We start from the raw sequence: 21,379 nt of genomic DNA, 5'->3' as shown, positions 1-21,379 counted from the left end.
CTACACGTTTTGGATTGTGTAAAGGATGGAATGTAGTTTTAAAATGTGATTTATTTTACTTTGGAATTTAACAGCACCTGCTTTGTTTTCGTTGGAATCCTTTCAAGTACCTTCTCAAGTAAGCATTACATTTTCCTAAAGCTGAATGTAACTATGAAAATGAAAAGCCTATTTTTGCCATATATTGTGTAATATTTGTAATGATTATAAAAATTAGCAAAAATGTTATGAATGTTTAATGAATGCATTGAGGGAAAATCAGTCCAATTATAACAGTATCAAAAGATAGGTGCAGATTGATGCTTAGTTGTCATCTTGACACAATGAAACCCACTAACTGGTCTCTATTTAAAGGTCCTTCAAAATATTTTAAAAATAATTTTATTTTTAAATGTTGGTTCCCATAAAATTAAAGGAATATATACATATTTATACACATAAATACATCCATATATGTGTGTGTGTGAGATTGAGTCATAGTTTCAGTCCCCTTTTTCTCCAGAATCTTGTCTATACTGCACCAAAAACTATACAGATTTAGGTAAAGACATCATTAGAGATTAGTTACAGACTACAGAAGTGTTCGTTTTTTAGTATTCTTGATCATACTATTCTACGTCTACCTGGTTAAACTTATCTGTAGAGCATTTGAATTACACAAAAACTACAGAAGTTTTAATCCCTGGTGCGTTTTCAGAATATTTTCAGTTGATACTATTGTCTAAACATCAACCTGTAAAGATAAAACAACAGCTGGTACAGGTCTAGAAAGAGTATTTGATCCAAGGGTTTCTGTAGTATTCTTGACCATACCTTTCTTTTTGATGCACCCCTTTTCTTGGTTTCTGTGATACCTTTTGTGTGCTTTTATGATTTTCTTACCAGTTCCCTGAATGCTTTTGTTCTGACTCTTTAATTACCTTACCTCCCTTTCCTCATTGCAGAACTTAAATATCGCTCTTCCACAGGGTCCTGTACAACACACTTTGCTCTTCATTAATAACTGTCTACCACCGATTACATTTTAAGATCTGTTTCAGGCAAGAGAGCATAGATACAACGGAAACAATGGGAAGTCAGATTCAGCATGTACTCTAGGTGAGCTTGAAATATGGTTCCGCCAAATAGGTAATCAAGTTCACTCAAGATTCTTATTGTATCAGAATCTTTAAATTTATTTGCCCATCTGAGTGGTATAAAGAGACCATACTTGAAGACTGTACTTCACTACATTGTTATAACATGTTAGGAACATATACAATAAAATTTAATCATGCATTTTTCCATTATTCCACATCTTGGGTTACATAGGACCCCTGTGATATCTACAGCATTTTTACTCCATCATACAACCCCTAGGTAGGTGAAAAGCAACATTTTAGGATAAAGATTTTGGAATTTTAGATGTAGACGCAGTTGGGTTTCATACATACCCCACTTTTTTACTAAACAAGTGAGTCAGTTTGACTGTATTTTTTTTTCTACACTTTGAACATTTTTTTCTCTACACTATTTGGTGGAACCATATTACAAGCTACACCTTGAAGAATAACAGGTATTTAAGTTGCCTATTTCAATATCACAAAAAGAGTTGATTTTTTTTTTTTTTTAGGTTACATCTTTACTGGGGATTTACAGTACTTGTATATAAGGATACTGCATGGCACAAACACAGTTTTAATAACACCATAAAGAATTATAACAATGTTTCTTTTTTTAATTAAAATATAATTTTCATTCCTGAAAGGGTAATTTTCTAATTCGATTTATGTAGAGTCCAAATCCCTGTGTACCAAATAAAACAAAATATTTAAGATCCTTAAATAAAAATTTTAAAAATTCTGTGATTTCTGATTATGAACTATCTTATGGTTTAAACTTAGATATTATTTAACTTTAGTAACACTTTCATTTTATAATTCTCAAACAGACACAAACCATGAATGACTGTTAAATAATTCTTTTTAGTTGATAATATCTGAGGAAAGATAATATATTCTCATTGGTACACAAAAATATGTAGTTCTCTCATTAATATTCAGGAATTCTTATAGTTATATGACCATACGAGTATACTAGAAAGAAACCAGAAAGCCTCTGAATATTATAATTTATAAAAATTTCAAACATACAGTAATGTTAGGTAATTATATGTACTCTATTTTCATTCTCTATTAATTTTCAGATAAAATAAGAGACATGTGTATACATATATATCATAACTTAAAACATAAATATTTAATAAATTATAGGTCCTATTTTATCCAACTAGACTTTATCATACTTTATTCCTATTTCCAAATAATATACAGACAAATGAGCCTTTGGAACATTATTAATTTTTAGAATGGTTATTTCTGCATATTTTAGGTCAGAGATTGAAGGTGAAAATATCATCTTCTTAGAAATTGTACTTTTAGCAAAATTTTTTCCTCCATTCTAGATTTGAGAGGAGACTCTAAATTATTATTAGATTGCTACTTGCCTTTGTTGTTACATTTTTTTTTTCAGGATTTGACATGACATCCTTTGCAAGCAATACATGTATATCATTTGATACTAATGTCATTGTGAAACTATGAAATAAATTGTGAAATTTATGGCTTTAGATGCACCTTTGGAAGTGTTTTACTAAACACAGGATCAATAGCAAGATTCTATCATATGATTATAGTAGATTAGGGTTTCTCAACCTTGGTACTAATGACACTTTGGACAATAAAAATTTTTGTTCTGGGAGGATGTCTTGTGTATTATTTAGCAGCATATTTGGCCTTTCCCAGTAAATTCCAGTAGCACACACACCCTCCCACCCAGTCATGTCAATTAATAATGTCTCCAGACACTGCCAAATGTCTCCTGGGGGCAAAAATTAGCTCAGGTTGAGAATCACTATACTATATACCTTTAATAATATTGTAAAAAGTCTAAATGCCTAAACCAGTTTTACTGTGACAAAATTTGTACTAGGGGAAAAATCTTAAACCCATACAAACAACTTGGAATTGCAGCATTTAAAAAAAAAAAAAATCCTCTCTTCCTCCTCCATCCAGACAAAAAGCCACACCAGGAGTTAAAGCAAAAACATCCTGATTAGATTAGCACCAACTTCACTGGTGGCCAGCAATTGCCTCCCTAACAGGGTGTGGCAAGAAAAGAAAGTTCCTTGTTCTCTTGAGGAGCTGACTGCCTGCAACAGCCTTTATTTGGGCAGTAGCCTGAAGCAACCCATCCTTTATTGGAACCATGATTGATGCAAGTTTATTGTTTTCCTCTGTGGAAGCCCGAAGGACACAATGTTTATTGTTTATTTCCTCTACACAGTGTCTGTCTATCCAGCCTAAGTAATATAGGGTCCAAACCTCGGTTTGGCAACGTCTATCCTCCAAGCTAAATCCCATAGGGATAGTATTGGTGAATGACAGGCTTGGCTTAAAGTTTAAGAATTCCCTTGGCCAAATAACGTAACATACATGGTTTACCCAGATGTTGGGAGTTAGTCCCAGAGACCCGATCCTTCTCTAGACTGGAAGAAAAACACAACCACAAATCTTCTACTCTTCCCAATGTCCTGGAAGGTCCTGCCCTCAACATGATGGCACTCAATCAAGAATTCTGTACTAGGGATCCTTACAGGCTGTCTGCTGCACAAGGACAATGATTTTGTCTTACTTAAATAAGGTGCTCTAGAAACATATGGTGACAACTTTTGTCGTAAGTGGATACTACACAATCAGTGTCCCATTAGAATATATCATCTCCACTTTTTGAGTCTTCTCATACAACATTTTGAGTAAAATACAATGGGCACCCACATCACAGTTATACTTGCTATTGTTATGTGCCGAATAAATTGGTAAAAATCCCATCAAGTGTACACACCACCCACCCAGGTCATATACAGGCTCCAAATTACTCTGTGAGCCATAAGTGTCATTGGTGAGGGAATGCAGATGAGATTATCTAAGCATCACTATTTTTAAAATTCCTGAGCCTTTCTGTTAATCTATCCACCCCATTCTAGTCTCTTCTAACTTTTGCCCCACTCTGAAGTTGGCCTATTCAGGCAATGGGAAATGAGAAAGTCAGGTCATGAACATGCTCTAGGTCTGTGCCAAGGCTGTTGAACCACCCCTCTGGCAATGCTAAGGAATGTGAGTTCCTAGTACCATCCCATGTGTCTGGCTCCAGGCCCCAAAATACCATCAGCAACAAGCATCCAGTTGGCAACTATATCTTTCAGACTTGCTCATAAACACACACCTATATATATACCCACATATCACATTTCCCTGCCCAATGAGGTAAGGATGCCTTTTTTGCCTTGAGTTTCTAGTAATAACCTAAACTATGGTGGGCTAAAATGTCATAAGGCTTATGGTCATATCCACAAGTGCTTTCTTAAGAGGTTTCCTGACAACATGGCCTCCAATTTCGGTATTTTTAAATCTGCTTGCACATTAAAACCCCCATACCTCTGGTATTAACAAGCAAATGTGCAGATAACAGAAAGACACTCTGCCCACAAGGAGAGTGTGGAGCTGGTTTCAGTGTCAAAATGTCATATGTGCTGGTAAAGTTTTTTTTTTTTTAATTCTCTGAAAAATGTTTCTCTTCATCTGTTAAAAATTTAAAGAGAATTGAAAACTCTTCGGGAATGCAACCCCTGTGTGATTGACAGTGACAAGTACACATATCTTGAAAGCTCCACTGTAATGTTTATACTTAATAAAAACAAATACTGTGGCATCTGAGAGTAGCCTAGTCAGCCATGCAGCTTTCTACCTGGCATCTTGTAAATTAATCTGGGTGTTTATGCTGTAGATCATTCATGATGAACATATTGCTATAGCAACATGCATTTCTTCCATTTTTTTCCTGCTAATTACACTAACATCACCATCAGCTACTAAATCTTTGAATTACTAATGAATGTATGTAGAAGCAAGGTCTTGATAACACTCTTTCAGTATGTTCTCGTCTACAAATTAAGAATAGATGTATGTAATTTAATTATTTTTAATTTATTGTTAAATCTTTTCAATATAAGGTTAATCCACACCCACACTTAGACATATTGAAGGATTTGGGAGGTGCCTCTATAGAATCACATACATCTCAAAGAAAAAGAATATGGTGATCTCAGGTAGAATTCTTTGCCACACCCACCATTTTTACCACTTGTGTCTACATTAATTTAACATTTGACCACTAAGAAGTATTATTTAAACCTATGAACTGCTCAGGCTCTTAAGTTTCTGTAACTCAAACACCAATATTATAAATATTCATATTTATTTAAAGTAAGCCTTTTGGTAGAGTATTTAATAAAAGATTGCAGAGATTTTAGTTGATATGTAGCACATAGGTAAGAAACTTCTGGAAAATTCATGTCCATTAACACTATAAGGATAAAGAGAGACCCATCCTAGGTAATTCCCCAAACCATTACAGCTTTGAAAGGCTCTGTTTAGTATTCATCTCAGGTGCACATTGAATGTGTAGGGAAAATCTTGTATTCTTTCAGGCCATTGAAGTTCTATATAGGTCACAAAAATACGTATTTCCTAGTCATCTACTGATGTAAATTATTAGTGCTTACTCTAAATATGTCTAAACATAGTCAAGCTGTTTAGGTCCAAAGGGCTGGCTCAGGTCATTAGTAAAATGAATATTTCTGAATGATCTAAGTAGGGTGAAAATAAAGGTTTTCATCTACTCAGTACATTTTGAATGTCAGGGACAGGCAAATGAGGAACAAAGGTGGTAAGAATGATAGCTGGATTCCCCTAGCTAAATACACTACTTCCATAAAAATTAAGTATCATTAGGTTGCTGTTTCAGCCACAATGCCCCCCACAACATGTCTTCTTCTAGGTTTTTCTATGTACTGTGTTTCTCTGAAAATAAGACTGGTCTCATATTAATTTTTACTCCAAAAGACACATTAGGGCTTATGTTCAGAGGATGTCATCCGGAAAAATCATGCTAGGACTTATTTTCCTGTTAGGTCTTATTTTCAGGGGAACACGGTATTCTAAGTTAACTAGAAGTGAAATAATGACTATCGAAAAGGTAAGAAAGGAATTGATCCATTGGGGTTTAATATGTTACCCAATATCCTAATTTCAAATTTGTTTTTCTTAAGCTTGAGAATTTCGATGTATTATTGCACATCTTTCATTGTGAGAATTATGAATATGTGAAACTATTTCCATGTATTTCAATGTTCACGTGTAGTAATAAACAGAGAACATTTGTCATGCAGCAATAGAAAAAGAATACAATAAATTAACCATCAAAGAAATAATCATAAAGATCATCAAAGTGATTACTATTCATTTATTGAGATATTACTAATCCTTTTGCCATTTATTCTAGCATCATTAAATTAAATACTGAAAAATTTGTGGTGATGGGTTCATCAAAAATGTATGTTCTCCAATAAGACTTTTCTCTACCTGTGCTCAATTGGGTACTGTGACATTTCCTTCTTCCCACAAAGAATAGAGAAGAGAATCCAGGAAAAAAATTCCCTTTTGTGATAAAAATATTCAATGATTGTTACTTTTGGGTCATGGAGTCCAGTAGGAACCATTGAAGTTAGAACAGAGAGGGTAGTAAGTCTCAGCTGTCTTTCTCTGAGGAGATTGGAGCATTTTGAATCAGTTCGTTGCTGGTAAGTAGGGTTACTGTGCATCTATCACAGCCCCACACAACCCTCAGCATCGCCCATGCCAGGACATGGAAAACCTGGTGTGAGTGTGAATAGATTTGATGGAAGTTACTTGAGGGTAAATCATTCAAGATATCAGGTCATTATTTTTATTACTTAACAACTCTAAATTCATGATGTATATTTAAGTAATTTATCAAAGGAAAGATTAGAAGAATGAGTACTGCTTAGCCCATCTATTGTTCTTGGCAGAAAAAAAATCTGGCTCCACTACTGGATGGGGTTTAGAAGAAATACATATAAATTTGACTTTTTAAAGTATCATGAAAAAAAAAAGATGTACCTGTTTGTATAAATACATGGAAATATATAGGTGGATATACAACAAAAGTAGATTATCACATAGGTGGGATGAAGAAAGAAAGGAGCAGGCTTTTACTATTTTCTTTACACATCTTTGTTATAAAACAAGCATGAGCTCCTCTTTTAATTTAAAATAATGCAAATATACTTTTAAAAACAAGTCTTCTACCTTATGAGAAGGAATATTCTCATAAGATATACTTCTTATATATCAGGAGGATTTTTCCATTCAGAAGGGAGACTCGTGCCTGAATTTCTTTTCTTTTCTTTTCTTTTTTTATTAATGGGAAATCATTTACAAAGCTTTACAGAGTAAGACTTTATTTATCAAATATATGGAGATGGTAAGAGAATGGACTCTGGGTGGTGAACACACAGTGGGATTTATAGATGATGTAATACAGAATTGTACACCTGAAATCTATGTAATTTTACTAACAATTGTCACCCCAATAAACGTAAACAAATAAATAAATAAACAGTCCTTGGTAATAAAGGTTTATTATACAAGCATTAACAAATCTTTAATTATATCCATGTTTTCATCATATCCAACTGCATTATCCTAGTGGTTCAGCACCTTATGTACATGTTATGCCTATCTGATTCAATGAGGCCTCCAATGTAATCAATACAGAAAAAACTAAAACAATTACCTTCCTTTTCACACTTTCAAGTTATTCAGAGAATAGCTTAAAGATAAATCTTTATTCTCCACAATTTGGATTGCATGGGCTACTAGGACCCAGAAGGTTTCCAACATGGTCCATACAATAGTTATTATTGTGTAATTTAAGTTCTTTCATACTCATTCTGATATTTCGCGGGGTGATAACCTAACCAAAGTGGTCTTTTAAGAATACTAAGTGAAAAAATACGTTTCCAACTTTTTGAAGTAACAAGGACTATTACAAACATTACACAATGCTTAAAATATCTTTGTTCTCTCTAGAAAAACAGAAACTAGACTTGCCAGTTATCTTATTTCTTTACTGAGTCCAACTATAGTTTGATTGAACTAGGACTTTTTATTGTTCTGTTTTTTGGCTAAAATGCTGCATGCCTCATATTTGCTTTTTACCATAAAAGCAAATATAATCATTCAAATATTTAAATATGAATAAAACCTCATTAAATTTCTGTGCAGAAAATCATAGTCCCATGAAAATTCAAAACCCCAAGGATGACTTATTTTGAGACCACCTGAAATATCTCCTCCAAAATGTGATTTGAATTCACATCAGAGAAAGCTCATAACAGGCCAACTTTTGTCAAGTAACATCTTCTTTGCACCAACTACGTATCACTTAGACAAGCAGAGTGATTCTCTCCCAGAATATTAAGCTGTGATTTGGGTCCCTGCTGCAGAGCGCAAGGAGCACCACCTGAGGAATCAGAGAACCCCACTATGCCAACAAGTAGCTGTGTGACCTCAGACAAAGCCCTTCACCCAAGAGAGAGGCTGTTTCCTCTTGGAGCAGATGCAGATAGCAATGCTTTTCTTACTTATCTCAAGGAACTACAAAAGGGCTCACACAAGGTAACAAATTTAGCATCCCTAGCATTCCTCTTCATCTTTCTTATTCAGAATTATTTACTAGAATGTATAATGTGTTATTGTATTAACATATTTATATATCTGTCTTCCCCACTACATTATATATTCTTCTAATGCAGGAATACTGTGCCTTTTTTTCTTTATATCCCAATTACTATAGGATCAATTATACTATCAATTGAAGTATTATTTCAATTATACTTCATGGAATCATATTTCTTCTCCATTTTTAAAAAGAAACTTTTAGATTTAATGTTGAAAATATGGAAAATTGGGATATAGATGATAAAATATTAGTTTATAAAAACTGTTTGTTTCAAACTTCCCCAAACCTAAATATGATTAATTTATAGTCACTAGCATTCTTGACACTTTAGACAAAGGTCAACAGAGTGGATGAGAATAATTGATAAGCAAATCAGATAAGTGGGGGAAAAAAGATGTGGTTCAGCTAACTCACGAAAATATCCAAAATCTAAGTAGGATTTTTCTAAACTTTTGCCACCAAGGATTTCCACCTTTAAATATTCTCCACCAAGGAACTTATGTTTTGAAAGATCTGTATGACACAAATTACACTTAGTAATTTTTTAATAAATATGAGTTAAGTCTTATATACTGAGTTGATATAATTCCAGCCAAAAGTAAAAATCCTAATTATCCTCCATAGCCTTATCAGAGCTTAATATATACTTCCTTGTAGGTGTATTACAGCAATGGAAAGGCTCATATTAGGATCTTTAAACATTCCTATTATGAACTACTATGTTAGCAAATCCAATTCTTCCTCCACACCCCAATGTCCATAACTCCATTCTATTTTGAATACTTGTGACATGAAGACTCATTGATGAATTATTCTATTATCCTCTTTTTGGCACTCAACTATCAGGAAGTCCTGCAGAATCTGTCTCCACAGAATAATTCCAATTTTTCCATTTATCTCTGTTTCCTCTCTCACCTTTCCTATTCAAGGCACCATCACCTTTTTTATAGACCACCATAACAGCTGCCAACCAGGGTTCCCTGCCTTCATCTTTCTCTCCCTAAAATTCATTCTCCACACAGGATTTGGAGGTTTTTCTAATGTTTTCAGTCAGATCATGTTGCCCACCTGTTTAAAATTCTTTGGTGATTTTTTTGTTGTATTTAAAATAAAACCCAGACTCCTTTCTGTGATCTACAAGATATAATGATCTGATCCATTCCTTCTTCCCCAACTTCACTTAAAAACCATTCCTTCCCTTCCATGCATTCCTTGCACTTACTGTCACCTCCACCTGGAATTCCCTTTTCTTTGATTGTCCCATGGCTAGATCCTCCTTACCACTCAGATCTCAGTTCAAATGACACCTATTCATAGGGGTTTTCTCTGATGTCTTAACCTGTCACAATCCTTTTACACGTTTAATACATTACATTATCTTCCATTTTTATTAGCAATTCTGTCACTATCTGAGTTCATCATATTCATTAATCTGTTTAATTGTCAATATCCTCCAATTCGATTGTAAGATCTATGACAATGAGAACTGGTGCATAGTAGGCATTCAATAAATAGTTGTTGAAAACAAGAATGAATGGCTATTTGCAGTCAAGATGGTAGAGTAGGTAAACTCTTTGCTCACATCCTCTCAGCACGCATAAATTACAACTAAACTACAGACAACCATCATTGAGAATCACCTGAAGTCTAGTTAAACCAAAGCCCCACAACTATGGACATACAGAAGAAGTCACCTCGAGACTGGTATGAGGGGCAGAGACACAGAATCAGCTGGTTCCACACTTGTGTGTGACCGTTAAAAATTGGGAGGGATATCTCAGCTGGGGAGGTAACCACCAGAGAAGTGAGGGGTCCGAGCCTCATACTAGGCTTTCTAGCCCAGGGTTCTAGTGCTGGGAGAAAAGTTTCCATAAATTCTGGTTGTGAAAACCACTGGAGATTATGGCTAAGAGAAATGGAGGGTGGCTGGAGTCACAGACACTCCTCTTAAAGGGACTACACAAAAACTTACTTGCTGATGGACTCACTCACTCTGAGTTCCAGTGCTGGTGCAGCAGCTCAAAAGGTGCCAGGGACATACATGGAGAAAGTGAATTGTCTGACTGCAGGGTGAGGGTAGGAAGGAAAGTATTCTCTCGGATGGAGGAGCTGGTGGAAGCCATTGTTTCTACATTGACCTCTCCCCTCTCCCTGCATGCAGATGAAGGCAGACTCCATATCTGAGTCTCCATCAAACTGGCTATCACCTTTTGTCTGCCCGGCCCTAGTGATTCCCTGAGACCCTGCCCCATCCAACACTGAGGCACACCTAAGACAATTCCAGTGGCTTTTGCATACAAACAACCTGTCTTAGCTCATGCTGCAGATTTTCATAAAATCTCACAAAGGTTCACAAAACCCAAACAAGCAGCACCTGGCTTCAGCATGTCCCATACCTCTGGCTCAGCAGGCCTAAGCCCAGCACTAGCAACAGCAGCTTTGGTTCACAGATTGGCCTCTCAAGGTACCTCCAAACTCAGCAAGAACAGTGGCCATCTGCAGATTGCTTTGTGGTTCATACCAGGTAGCCCCGGGCAGAGCACAATCTGTGACTGAACTTTGACTGAAGCAGGTTCTCACCCTGGAGGCCCCAGGGCTGGCATAGCTGGTGGCCAGCTTTATACCAAGCCAGAGCATCACCTACCCACCTCCAAGGATGACACACCCAAAGGGCACATTGGGCAGCACCAGAGCCCTGCTAAAGTGAACCCTGCTCTATAGCAGGATCAGTCCCTCCACAATAGCTCCTCCACTGTAGTTATGGCTAGTCATTACAACCAATGAGCCAAGGGTCAATCCCTCCCATTAATGTCCAAACAGCAACCAGTCTCAACTATAACAGGAGCACACACACAACCCATACAAGAGACACACCTGGAACACCCAGCTCTGGTGACAAAGAAGACTGCACCCCACTGGATCCCACAGTACACCTACTATATAAGGCCACACTACTAAGACTGGGAGGCATAGCAGCCCTATCTAACACATAGAAACAAACACAGGGAGGCAGCCAAAATGGGGAGAAAAAGAAACATGTCCCAAATAAAAGAACAGTACAAAGCTCCAGAAAAATAACTAAACAAAAGGAGACAGGCAATCTACAGATGCAGAGTTCCAAGCACTGGTTATAAGGATGCTCAATAATCTCAGGGAGAACTTCAAAAAAGAGATAGGAAACATAAAAATGCAGATAGAAAACATAAAAAAGAACCAGTCAGAAATAAAGAATATGATAAAAAAAAAAAATGAAGAATACAATGAAGAATATATTAGAGGGAATCAACACTAGATTAGATGAAGCAGAAGAATCATTAAATCAATGATTAAGAAGATAAGGTAGCAGAAAATACCCAATTAGAACAGCAAAAAGGAAAAGAATCCAAAAAAAAAAAAAAATGCGGACAGTTTAAGGGACCCCTGGGACATCAAGCATACCAACATTTGCATCATAGGGGTACCAGAAAGAGAAGAGAAAGAACAAGGAATTGAAAACCTATTTGAAGATTTAATAATGAAAAACATCCCTAACCTGACAAAGAAAATAGATGTAAAGCCCAGGAAGCATTGAGAGTCCCAAACAAGATGAACGCAAAGAGGCCCACACCAAGACACATTATAATTAAAATGCCAAAGATTAAAGACAAAGAAAGCATCTTAAAAGCAGCAAGAGAAAAGCAGATAGTTACCTACAAGGGAATTCTCATAAGACTATCAGCTGATTTCTCAACAGAACTTTGAAGGCCAGAAGGGATTAGCTTAAAAAATTCAAAGTGATGAGAAGCAAGGACCTACAATCAAGATTATCCTACCCAGCAAAGCTATCATTTAGAATCAAAGGACAGATAAAGAGGTTTCCAGGCAAGAAAAAGCTAAAGGAGTTCATTACCACCAAACCAGTATTACAAGAAATGTTGAAGGGATTTCTTTCAGTGGCAGCAGAAGAAAACAAAGCAGATAAACAATATGAATAATAAAATGATAACTACATATCAACAATTAGTGTAAATGGAATAAATGCTCCAATCAAATGATAGAGTGGCAGAATGGATAAGAAAACAAGACCCTTATATATGCCGCCTACAAGAGACTCACTTCAGATCAAAGGCACACATAGACTAAAAGTAAACGGATGGGAAAAAAATATTTCTTGAAAATGAAAACAAAACAAAACAAAAAGCTGAGGTAACAATACTTATACCAGACAAATAGATCTTAAAACAAAGGCTATAACAAGAGACAAAAAAGGACCCAGTAATCCCACTTTGGTATTTATACAAAAAACCCAAAACACTACTTCAAAGGGACTTGTGCATCCATGTGTTCATTGCAGCATTGTTTACAATTGTCAAGATATGGAGGCAGTCTGGGTTTTCATAGATGGATGAATGGATGAAGAGTAGGAGGCACATATATACAATGGATTATTGCTCAATCACGGAAGGGAATGGCTTCTTGGCCTCTGTGGCAGCATGATCGACCTGGAGGTTATTTTGCTGAGTGGGGTATGTTAGAAAGAAAATGACAGATGCAATCTGATTTTACTTATATGTGGAATCTAAAGAACAAAATAAACAAACAAATAAAACAGAAACAAACTCATAGGTACAGAGAACATGTTTTGATGGTTTCCAGATGGGAGGGGGCTGGGAGTGAGTGAGAAAGGGGAAGGAATTAAGAAGTACAAATTGGTTGTTACACAGTGGTCATGGGGATGTAAGGTACCATAAGGAATGTAGTCAATAATATTGTAATAACTATGTATTGTATACTAGATTTATTGGGGGATAGATGGGAGACGGGTTGGGGGCAAGGTGAAAAAGGTGAATGGATTAAGAAGTACAAATTGGTAGTTACAAAATAGTCATGGGGATGTAAAATAAAACATAGAGAATATAGTCAATAATATGGTAATAACTATGTATAGTGCCAGGTGGGTGCTAGACTAGTCAGGGGGATCGCTTTTAAAATTATGTAAACGTCTATCAGTAATCTGTACACCTGAAATTAATATAAAATAATAATAATATCAAAATAAATAAATAGTTTTTTTTAAAAAAGAAAATGTTATAAGCTAATTCTTTTAACTGAACCAATTTGGGAATATGTATGATCTCCTCCATTAAATTTGTTACTCATACTCATTATGGATGTTCAACTTTGTTCTCTTTTTCCTGCACATGATAGATAATTAATCAAGTCTTTGAGTGAATGAATGAAAAAATCCGTAAATCATTTTAGTTTCATCAGAGACTTCTGTGGAAGATACAGTGATACACTCTGGATTACTATGAGAAGCAAAGTTTGTAAGTGAAGGACTAAGAAGGAAATTAAGAATCAATCTTTGCCTTCTACCTACAGAAACACATGGAAACAATAAACTATAATACAAAATTGAGTGAAGTAAATACAATTAGAGGATGGGAATTAAGATCAGAAAAGGAGACTGATTGTGAAGATGGGCTAGAGTCCAAAGCATGTGTAGGGATACAATGAAAAATAAAACTGAAGGTCGGGACGATTTGAGTGGCATCTTAACTTTGCAGAAATGCAAAAAAATAATTTAAAAAAACATTCTGTAAAAAGAGGAATAAATGATGAATTTGCTCTCTGTTTGGATGTAATTTGTTTCAGAGAGGACTTCTCCTTTCCTCAAAGAATTGGTTAGGGGATCTCAGAGTACCCCTTACTTCCCAATTAGAGAAGCTATTCTATTAAATTGCAATTGCCAGTTTACCAGCTTGATTTCTCCATTGTCTGTAAGCTCCTGAAAGGCAGGGCTGTGGATATCATACTCATCATTTTATCCCCAGGTTTGGTAAACTATGTAAATCACTTGAAGGGCTCAATAAATGGTTTTAGAAGAAAAGAAGAAAGTAAAGAAGGAGAGAAGACAGGAGGAAGGAGGAAGGTAGGAGAAAGGGAGGAAGGAAGGGGATGCAAGCCAATCTCCTTCCTACTCAGCAGCACCGCTCCCCACCCAGCAGTGGGGTGAGCAGCATCGTCTCTGCTGCCCAGCATTTGAAAATCTGGATATGGTTCTTCAAGTGAATGTTGGCAGACTAAACTATTAGCAGCACATCAAATACATCATATTCATAGTAACAAAAAATAAAGCCAGTTCCAATAGTTGTATTTATAGGTTATATCTTTTGTAGGCTTAAATTGAAGAAACATTTTAAACATTTATCCAGATTTCAAAAGCATGTATTAGTCATTGATTTACTATATTCTTATACATGTGTTCAATATTTAGACAATTTACTATTTTTATCTTAATTCGGACTTGTCTTTTTTAATTGTCGCAAGCTAAATCGTATGTATTGTCATAGTCAGAACGCCAGACTCTAAACTTCATTTGTTTGAGCAGGTGGGCCCTTACCATAAAAGCCATTCTGTAGTGAGGGCATTTGAAAATATAAAGGGTGCTTTATTTGAAATTATTCATATGTACCGGGGGGTGCCAAAAAAATGTATACAAGTAGACAATTTGGTTGACATTGCTCAAGCAGTAGTTCACCATAATCAGAAGTGTCTGGATTCTAATGGTAACCACTTTGAGCACCTCTTGTAATTGTAGAAGTCAAAATGCGACTTGTATTCATCTTTTGTTATCAGTATATATTATTACAATTTTAATAGTTTTTTCCTTTCTTAAAATGTGTATATGTTTTTTTGGCACCCTCTGTATAATGCTTGAAACATAAGCAGGAAATAGTATGAGAAAAGTTTCAATTCTATCTTGTGTGTATGTCAGTCTATTATTTTGCATTGGGACAAGGTCACACAGAAAACCTAAATTGAGTACAAGGACTAGCCCGCCTTGTACATCTTTAATAGGCAGACTGTCCTGACCTTCAGTTTCACCATTTGTTTTGGAAGAACTGTACTACACAGCAAAAATGGCTCCTTATGCAACACAAGAACGTGCAATTGCAGTTTTAAACCCAGATCTACAAAAGGCTTCCTACTCAACAAATCAATGACTTCATTAATATCAGTTTCTTCAAGTATAAAATAGATCTTTTAAGTGAAAACAATGAATAATTGATATTAATATATAAAAACAATCTACTTATTTTTGACAGTAGCATATTTATTTTTAAATGAAACTTTTAATTTGGGGTAATGTAAAACATTAATCATTTGTCTGCCAATTTAATGTGTTTCTGGCACAAAATTTATTACAAGTCACTTAAGAATTTTTGAAACAAAAAGTAAGGTGGTACCTGCCCTTACAATCAAAATATCATTTCCAAAGGGGTCTCAGAATATATCCATATACACTGAAGTGTGTCTAAGCCATTCAATTTTTAGATCTAATATTTAGACTCAATTTATATTTACAAAAATATAGCCAGTCTTCTAAAACCTATACTTTTTGCTTCTTGATAAAAATAAGTTACTCTTGAGAACAGTTGTTTATGCACTCAGTTTCTTTGCCTTATTGCATTGGGGAGGAAAGGCAGTAGTATGGAAAATCACACAGAATTTTGAATCAAAACTCCCAGCTTTGAGTCCTGGCTCCATCCTTTACTATTATACCTTTAAAATCTTGGGAGACTCATTTCCTCTCTCTGAGGGCTGACACCCTTGAATTCTTTGTCAGCACACAGGGATAAGAACGCACATACTAGTATAACTTAGCTGATTTCAGTGAAAATATTATCTAAGGAGCAATGTGTAGAGTGCCATATAAACGAGCGTTATTATTTTTCCATAATCTTCTAAATGTATTCTTTATTATGGGAAATATTTTAAACTTTCCAGACTCAAACAAGGTATGTATTTTTGACAAGCTTTCTGATTGGGTGTTAGGTTATCTGCATGAAGTTGAATGCTACCAGATCTAAACAATGTCATATTGCATTGACTCCTCATACTGTTTCTCCTGACACTGACAAATCTCTGCTTGCCAAAGTGTACAGAAGATGAATGCATTTGGGCAAAATAATAACATAATAGAAGCACCTCACTTTTGATGGTGCCTGGCAGGCCCTCACTACAATGGAAACTTCTCTGTGGAAAGATGAAAGTCTTTTTGGTCAAGGCTTTTATGGGAAGACAATCTATCAGTAATTTCACCCCTCCCCAAGTTAGTTTTTCATCCAATTTCCCTGACTACTTCCAAATAAATAAGAATGGTTTTATATTAATGTCCCTGAAGCCTCATACCAATTCAGACTTTGCAATACAATCAGCTATTATGGGCTATATTTTCCTCTTAAAAGTCAACATGTCTATATCTATTGGTAGTACTAGACATCTGTTTAATAACTAGTTCAAACATATAGTAGTCTTTTACGTACCTTTATTCTCCTTCTTTGTAACAACACGAAAAAAGTTGTGTTTGTGAAATAAATCATTGAGCATATTTTCTCCAAGCAGATTTTGAAATTCTCCTAAAATAAAAACTTGAGAAGCCATGGAAGATGATTGGGATAGTTAGCAGACCAGAGTTGGCACTAGTGAATGCCAACTAATACAGTTTTTATGGAGCAAATATATTCTTTTATTGTTTTTGAAAATGAATTGCAGAAACTGAAATATAATTCCTTTTTAGGCAATTTTTCTAACTCTAATGGATGTAGAAAAGACAAAAAAGACCAAAAGTAAAGCTCTCACCTGGGATTTTCCTACCTTACTATTCGTTTCAGGGTCTCCTGTTCTGCCCTTATTGAGAATCGGCTTCTTATTTGGTCTGGTGTCTGAGAGCTGCCTTTTTCCTATTTAAAAATTAAGTCAACTATTCTGCTTTCATACTGTCTCTCCCACCATTAGTCTCTGTCTTACAGAGCTCTGTCTTAATATGGTCCTAGCAGTTTTGTGTGTTTCTTACTCAGAAATTGTTAAAAAGGAACAGAGGTTTAGCAGACTGTGGCAATGGGAAAAGAGTCTGAAAATTATAGGGGCAGAAGTTGAACAACACTGTATGTTGTTTTTATGAAAATACAAATTGCTGAGAACAATTTGTAAAATGCAGATATGTCTTAAATACAGAAGTCTTAACATTGCAATCTTAAATTTTGGCAGTTATGCATGGTTCATTATTACTTTAACATTCAATTATATTAATGGTAACTGATTTCCATATTCATTAGATCCATATGTAGTCTGAGAGACCTGTACATATGGAAAAATGGAAATAAATCTTCCTAGCTGCTGGCAAGAAATAGACTTTGTGTTTGTGTGTGTGTGTGTGTGTGTGTGTGTGTGTGTGTGTGTGTGTGTGTGGTGTGGTTGTCGCTGTCCATGTTGGTGGTGATGGGGAGGTAATTTTTGTTTTCATTTTTTTCATTAGACGTGAATGTGCTGCAGAATGAAATGTAAAACTAAATTCCATACTCTCAGGTTGAAACAACTTCGTAGTTATCTGTCTGGATGGTTACTTATCTAAACATATCATTGATACTTTAAATAATCTGGAAATCGAGTTAAATGTAGTAAAGTCAATTACAAAAGGCAAACTATACTTTCAAGAAATATTAAAAATCTTTATGTGTTTCTTTGCAGAATAAGCCATCGAAACAATGTAAATATCATTTATATGACACATACTTTATATTTTGTGTGGTTCCCAAATCAACATGAACAATCCTACAAAAATAAAGTTTTAGACATATCATCTGTACTCAAAAATTTTTCATTTTGTTTTAGTGAATGGATGCAAAGCTAGATGACTAAATGACTCCCAGTAAAGAAACAGAACCTTAGAGAAACTGACTTATCAGAGATGGCACACTAGTACATTTTAAGATCCTGGCCTTGAAAACAGGTATTTTGACACTTAATTTCATCATGATTTTGACTTTCCAACAATTGACATAGACTTTCATCTACTCTTCTCTTCTGCTGCGAATCTAAGATATCCTGGGCGAGTAAAGTCCAATGCAATTTTCAAGTTTATCAATCATATATGGCATTTAATTCATAGCATTTGCACTCTGGACAAATCTGGACAATGGGAGACATACTGAGGAAGAGATGCATAAAGAGTTGTGCAGTCAAATCAGAGTCAGAAGAGAAGAAAATAAGGAATATTTTCTGATTTAAGAGCAGAAACAAAGAAAAATACTGTATTCACCTTCAATTTATACTGGGGATTCCTCTAAAAGCAACGATAGCATTAGCAATCCCGATTTTCCTTCTTAAAGAACAGAAAATCTTCGGACGTTTACTGGACCCAGAGTTCTCAATCAGAAAGCCCTGATTAGTTGGTAGGGGTGGGAGGGATAGAAAGTAATACTTCAAATTGCATTCACTTATTATTAAATATTATAAATTTAAGTTTGCAAATAATTTAACTTAACTAAAAGTTAGAGTCAATTCAATTTTATCCCTATAATAAAGCCACCCTTCGTGTGTATCTCAATATTGCTTCTCAAGACTTAAAAGTTGAGTGGAATAGCGATTGAGACCTTGTGAATTGTTTAGAATCCAGAGCTTATCTGGTGTGTCTATGGGGAAGGTTAAATGTTTAAAAATACTCTCCTAGACAGATAGATCTAACCTGCTGAAACTGTGTACATATTTCCCAAAACCAGTAAAAAGAGTAAGTAGGCTTTCACTAGAGACACTGATTTCTCAAAGGATGAGGAAATGGAAAAAAAGCAACATTTAAATGAACTTAGTTGCTTCGGACAATTAACCCAATGGACCAAAAGGGATTATTCTTGTATAATCATCTTGCCAGCTATTGGCCAGAATTTAAGATTAAAGTAAACATGAATAACTAGGAAATATTACACTGTATATTAGTTCCAAGTTATATTAATTCCATCTTTGTCAATATTCCTTAGGTAAGTTCAGAAAGTGTTGGCTTTTATATATATATATGGTGAAATAAAGAAAGGTTTTTCTTAGACAAGGAATTCCATCATTTCTGAACTTTTAAAACTGTGTGTTCTACCTATCATTTTCATATGCTTCCTTAACCAGCAAATGATGTGGTAAAATTGTGGGTAGCAGCAGCATGAAGAACAGAACCATTTTAATTTCTCCCATCTGGCATATTAGCATTAATAAAAGATGTTTAAAAAGAGAAGCCTTGAAAGGCTTTCACCTCTTGATTTAACAAGATAATAAGGAAAGCTTGCAATCTGCCACTAAATATAACCGATTAGAATAAGAGTGAGTATAATGTGATGATCACCAAGATTAACCTTTGAGACAATTTTCAAAACCCTGCTGATTACAATACAATCATGTTAAGACTAGCACTAAAACTGTTGTTGTTTCCTGTTAGTACAAATATAATAGGAAAAGTTCCATTTCATAGTAATATAGACTACATAGAATAATATGCGTACAACCAAAATTAAGATACCTACAGCTGCCTTATCTGTCAAACTGACCATTATGGATCAATCTCCCACTCTATGGAATTAGTTGCCTTGGCATTACTATTGAATCATTACATTACTGGCTTAAAGTTAGTAGAACATAATACTGAATCTATATTTATCTGTTTCATCCAGTTTTGTTGTTTTTACATCACCACTCCTCTTGCTAACACCTCATTAATATTTTCCCATTTACTGTGGGTTTTTGATGGGACAAGGGAAGATTTTACTTGCCCTGGCAATTTCTCAATTAAAATGGGATTTGGGGATCATATCCTTCTTAATTGGAAAATTACCTGAGTGGTTTGTTCAAATTTTCATAGCTTTGTTGGCTGAACTTTTTGAACACACCTACAGTTCAGAACATCATACCTGACAACTACATAGAGTAATGAAATGAACAGCTCATGAAAGAGTTTAGTACAAATGTAATCTCAATTCATTTCTTCAAGTTACGCTTGACTGCATCAGATGAGATATTTCAGATAATTATCTTACAGGATAAGAAACCAGGCTAGGAGTAAAATTATGTTTACAAATATGCTTGTTTCTATTTAAACAGATTTATAATAGTGTCAATGAGGTCATCTGCTCATTCCGATATCAAGAACCTACAAATACAAGGACAGGCCTGGTAACATAAGCCATACCCATGTTAATCACTCCCTTAAGTGATGACAAAATTGTTTCGTTTCATTTATTCAAGGCAAAATTTTGTAGTGTGCTGCATAGCGCTTAGAACTGAGTGATAGAGGATATTCCTTAGTGCAAATTTTCAGTATCTGTAGGGCAGGAAACTCATTTACGTAATGAATAGATAAACACATAGGGAGTGTATGAAGACTTGTTAGTTTAACTTTGGCACATATGGCATCCAATCCTCAAGGCTACCTTTGTGTTACAAAGACACAAATAAACCTGCAGCAATCACAATGGACATATATATGTTGTGTAATCATCTCTACTATATACCTTGTTTAATTTCTCAATTGAAACCAACTGTGTATATTAAAAAGTCCAATGCAAAATAATGAGAATTCCGTGCACAGAATGAGGGCTGGAAGTGGTCCATAGGAGGAATGATAAACCCATGGTAACCATGACAGATTTTTATTTTTAGACAGTCTCAATGAATCAAGATCATTTGACTAGAATTTTTCTTTTTAGATTAAAGAATCCAACCATAAAAAAATCCTACTTATATTCAAGGTTACAAGAATATATAATACAGTAAACTTAAATCACTGAAAATTAGGGAAAAATAAACAGTCTAAGTCTTCATTCTTCATACAGAGAAAGCAGGGGATTTGGACCATGCATAGCATCTAGGAAGAAGCATAATTTCTTATCTGTTATGTTCAGTATTATTTTCATTGATCCCCAAAATAAGTACG

Source organism: Rhinolophus ferrumequinum, chromosome 7 (assembly GCF_004115265.2).
Source record: "Rhinolophus ferrumequinum isolate MPI-CBG mRhiFer1 chromosome 7, mRhiFer1_v1.p, whole genome shotgun sequence".
Classification (NCBI taxonomy): Eukaryota; Metazoa; Chordata; class Mammalia; order Chiroptera; family Rhinolophidae; genus Rhinolophus; species Rhinolophus ferrumequinum.
This window is presented reverse-complemented; position numbering follows the sequence as displayed.